The following is a 5,292-nucleotide window of genomic DNA, read 5'->3' on the forward strand; positions in this document are numbered from 1 at the left end:
TATTTCTCCATGACCGCACCACCTGACCTTGTTAAGAGAAAAGGTTACAAAGGTCGTACAAGAAAGGACTTTTCAGGCGTAAATTTCCTTACGTCGATTTTTGCGTACGCTTGTCAAAGTGGCCGCGACACTGAAGTGGTTTACTTGAGTGTTTGAATAGTCCTACCCCTCTCAGCTTGCTTATTCAAGAAATCTCCTGAGCATACAACAGATTCCTCCTCCTCTTTTTCTTTTCTCTTCCTTTCCCCTCTGAGAAATTTCCATATCGGGAAGAGAGGGGTGTCGAAATTTCTACAGTGTTCTCTACTCGCAGATAAAAGGTTGACAAAAAACATGTTTTTTATATTACACCTTTTTTTACGCAACCACGAAATACAGAAACAGAAGTCATGTAAATTGTAACCTATTAATTTCCCGAGCTGCTTTGTCCACAATCACATCTGTTTCTCTGAGTTGCACAGTGACCGGGCTGACCGCAATGAAACACAAAGTTTACAGCACTATTACTCTATTTAGAATGCCAACTATGTACCTACTCGAGGAAACTTTAACTCTTTTATACTTTGTTTATTTTCTTTTTACTCAACTTTCTCTTTATTTCAACGGGTTTTCTAAGAAGTCCTCTATTACGCAACCACGAAATACAGAAACAGAAGTCATGTAAATTGTAACCTATTAATTTCCCGAGCTGCTTTGTCCACAATCACATCTGTTTCTCTGAGTTGCACAGTGACCGGGCTGACCGCAATGAAACACAAAGTTTACAGCACTATTACTCTATTTAGAATGCCAACTATGTACCTACTCGAGGAAACTTTAACTCTTTTATACTTTGTTTATTTTCTTTTTACTCAACTTTCTCTTTATTTCAACGGGTTTTCTAAGAAGTCCTCTAATTTGTTTCATAACCGTTTTCCAAAGTATTTAGGTAACGAAGTGAAAGAAATCCTCGAAGTACGTAATCGGGATATTTTATCTCGAAATATCTAGAGAAATCTTTAACAGTTTAATACTATAGTTTTAGTGTAAAAATCCGACAAACTTGGTGGAATGATTTTATCTTATTGTCATCAAAGATTTATACAAAACTGTAGCATCAATGTGATTTCTCAATATTTAGCCTTAAGATACCATGTTTTACTTACAGTATAGTACACGATGCGCATTTCGATCATTGGATCACCATCAGGTGGGTATGTCAATATTTCACGAAAACACTAACGAAAAAACACGTAAATCGGTAACATTTAACACTAAAACACGGGAAATAAAAGTGTTAAATGTTACATTTAGTGTTAAATGTTACCGATTTACGTGTTTTTTCGTAAGTGTTTTCGTGAAATATTGAACACGGGAAATAAAAGTGTTAAATGTTACCGATTTACGTGTTTTTTCGTAAGTGTTTTCGTGAAATATTGACATACCCACCTGATGATCCAATGATCGAAATGCGCATCGTGTAATATACTGTAAGTAAAACACGGTATCTTAAGGCTAAATATTGAGAAATCACATTGATTGATCTCAGGTACCATAAGCTTTGTACAAAACAATACAAAAACTGTACCCATTTCAATTGGTCAAACACAATACACTTTTTCTTACACTATTTCACCTATACGAACCGCGTAAAAATATTTCTTCCAATCCAATTTTCTTACGAGAACCCGTCTCTGTTAAGACATACATAATATATCTACTAATTTATTTTATTGTTATGTTATCATTGTTGGAAGTTACGAATAGGTAAAATAGTGGCAGTCTGGCAGTAGGTGGGTACAACATACATATCTACTAATTTATTTTATTGTTATGTTATCATTGTTGGAAGTTACGAATAGGTAAAATAGTGGCAGTCTGGCAGTAGGTGGGTACAATATACGTATGTGTAGGTACTCTCCATACGGAATTCCACAATGTACAATCCATGTTACACGTTACTTACATGGCATTGTATATTTATTATTACCTTATTCCTTTCTTACATATGCAAAACAGAATAGAGAAACAGATAGAGAGAGAGAGAGAGACAGGGGTGGGGGACAGACAGATACAAAGAAAACATGAGGAATAATCATGTTCCTGAGTGCAGAGAGGGATAGAAGATGGCAATGGAAAAAGAGAGAGACACATAGTACCTACAGAATAAATTACACATCTCACTCATACTCAGCTTTAACCAATCTCTGTCTCTCTCTCTCTTCCTCCTCCTCCTCCCCTTTCTTTCTCTGCCTTCTCTTCCCATTTCTCTCTCTCTCTTCCTCCATTGAATTTCATTAAATAGCATTTTCCGCTGTTTCAAATAACAATGTAAATCTAACAAATACATTGTACATGACACATAGTACCTACAGAATAAATTACACATCTCACTCATACTCAGCTTTAACCAATCTCTGTCTCTCTCTCTTCCTCCTCCTCCCCTTTCTTTCTCTGCCTTCTCTTCCCCTTTCTCTCTCTCTTCCTCCATTGAATTTCATTAAATAGCATTTTCCGCTGTTTCAAATAACAATGTAAATCTAACAAATACATTGTACATTTACACATCAATGTTAAATATAAAGATATAAATGTAAAATGGGTTTAATATATTAATTAGACAGATAAGAGATTCATAGAATTTGCCTGTAGTTAGCTATTGCATTCCTAATATTTCTTCAAGGCAAGTTTTTTTTTTACAATTTGTTGTACGTTGTACAACAACCATGTTGTACGAGTATTTAAAACTAGCTACTGGCTACCTTACTCAGCTGTATTTTATACATAACTTAGCTACTAGCTACCTTACTCAGCTGTATTTTATACATAACTTAGCTACTAGCTACCTTACTCAGCTGTATTTTATACATAACTTAGCTACTAGCTACCTTACTCAGCTGTATTTTATACATAACTTAGGTACTTCTTATCTATCTAGTTAGTACATATAACTTTTGGTATGTAAAACCAATATCGAGTAAGTATCGAGTTACCTAAACGTAAGTCTCTCTTCCCTTTCTGTCTATTAATCATACTCGCATTTTTTCACAAATTTACTTAAAAAAAAAAAAGTTACAAATTTAGGAAGGGCGTAATTATAGCCTGGGGGCAATCTCAACTACCAAACGCGCGAGCCTATGGGCATATAAAAAATATGAATGTTTACAAAATATGAATCTGTCTACACATACATATTCATTTATATCTACACTCGCGTATTTCAACCTGTAGTTGAATTTATAACAGCACCTAGACGTTGGGAAAGAAATGGACTAAAGCTTCTCCCGATCTTCTTCTGATCTCCCTCTCCTGATAATGCTGTCTACTCGGGAGAATTGAGCCTAAGGAGTCCGGTATGACACTTTATTTCTTCTGGAAAAAAATAGACAATATTGTCAAAATTAATGAGTTTGTTATTTATTTCGTTTTAACTTTAAGGTGGTTTAGTTTCTAAAAGCAGCTGATTGACACCCCTATGCCACATATCGAATAGACGAAGAGCTTTGAGGTAACAGCGTTACCTATTCTTTGAAATTACTACTCTGCTGGTGACATAGCTCACATTACGATGGCCTGCATACTCTGGCATATGATAGCAGTCACCATCCACCATGATTGATTATTCTCTTTCCCTCCCTCTCCTCTTCCTCCATCTGTCTCTTTAGTTCTCACTCTCTCCATTTCACCTACCTCTCCCTCTCTCGCACCTCCCTTTCTCTCACCACTTTTCATTATTTGTCAGCAGGAAAATATTCTTCACGGAGTACAAAAACTTGGAGAATTTATTATTTCATATTTCTCCATGACCGCACCACCTGACCTTGTTAAGAGAAAAGGTTACAAAGGTCGTACAAGAAAGGACTTTTCAGGCGTAAATTTCCTTACGTCGATTTTTGCGTACGCTTGTCAAAGTGGCCGCGACACTGAAGTGGTTTACTTGAGTGTTTGAATAGTCCTACCCCTCTCAGCTTGCTTATTCAAGAAATCTCCTGAGCATACAACAGATTCCTCCTCCTCTTTTTCTTTTCTCTTCCTTTCCCCTCTGAGAAATTTCCATATCGGGAAGAGAGGGGTGTCGAAATTTCTACAGTGTTCTCTACTCGCAGATAAAAGGTTGACAAAAAACATGTTTTTTATATTACACCTTTTTTTACGCAACCACGAAATACAGAAACAGAAGTCATGTAAATTGTAACCTATTAATTTCCCGAGCTGCTTTGTCCACAATCACATCTGTTTCTCTGAGTTGCACAGTGACCGGGCTGACCGCAATGAAACACAAAGTTTACAGCACTATTACTCTATTTAGAATGCCAACTATGTACCTACTCGAGGAAACTTTAACTCTTTTATACTTTGTTTATTTTCTTTTTACTCAACTTTCTCTTTATTTCAACGGGTTTTCTAAGAAGTCCTCTAATTTGTTTCATAACCGTTTTCCAAAGTATTTAGGTAACGAAGTGAAAGAAATCCTCGAAGTACGTAATCGGGATATTTTATCTCGAAATATCTAGAGAAATCTTTAACAGTTTAATACTATAGTTTTAGTGTAAAAATCCGACAAACTTGGTGGAATGATTTTATCTTATTGTCATCAAAGATTTATACAAAACTGTAGCATCAATGTGATTTCTCAATATTTAGCCTTAAGATACCATGTTTTACTTACAGTATAGTACACGATGCGCATTTCGATCATTGGATCACCATCAGGTGGGTATGTCAATATTTCACGAAAACACTAACGAAAAAACACGTAAATCGGTAACATTTAACACTAAAATTTCCCGTGTTCAATATTTCACGAAAACACTTACGAAAAAACACGTAAATCGGTAACATTTAACACTTTTATTTCCCGTGTTCAATATTTCACGAAAACACTTACGAAAAAACACGTAAATCGGTAACATTTAACACTTTTATTTCCCGTGTTCAATATTTCACGAAAACACTTACGAAAAAACACGTAAATCGGTAACATTTAACACTTTTATTTCCCGTGTTCAATATTTCACGAAAACACTTACGAAAAAACACGTAAATCGGTAACATTTAACACTTTTATTTCCCGTGTTCAATATTTCACGAAAACACTTACGAAAAAACACGTAAATCGGTAACATTTAACACTTTTATTTCCCGTGTTCAATATTTCACGAAAACACTTACGAAAAAACACGTAAATCGGTAACATTTAACACTAAATGTAACATTTAACACTTTTATTTCCCGTGTTTTAGTGTTAAATGTTACCGATTTACGTGTTTTTTCGTTAGTGTTTTCGTGAAATATTGACATACCCACCTGATG

At 35.2% G+C, this 5,292-nt stretch overlaps 1 protein-coding gene across 2 annotated transcripts in view; it reads left to right on the plus strand.

Moving 5' to 3' along the window:
* Positions 1-5,292, plus strand: part of LOC103507124 — a 117,140-nt gene that overhangs the window by 78,869 nt on the left and 32,979 nt on the right. The window lies entirely within an intron of this gene.

The sequence above is a fragment of the Diaphorina citri genome, unplaced genomic scaffold (assembly GCF_000475195.1).
Source record: "Diaphorina citri unplaced genomic scaffold, Diaci psyllid genome assembly version 1.1 scaffold290, whole genome shotgun sequence".
NCBI lineage: Eukaryota > Metazoa > Arthropoda > Insecta > Hemiptera > Psyllidae > Diaphorina > Diaphorina citri.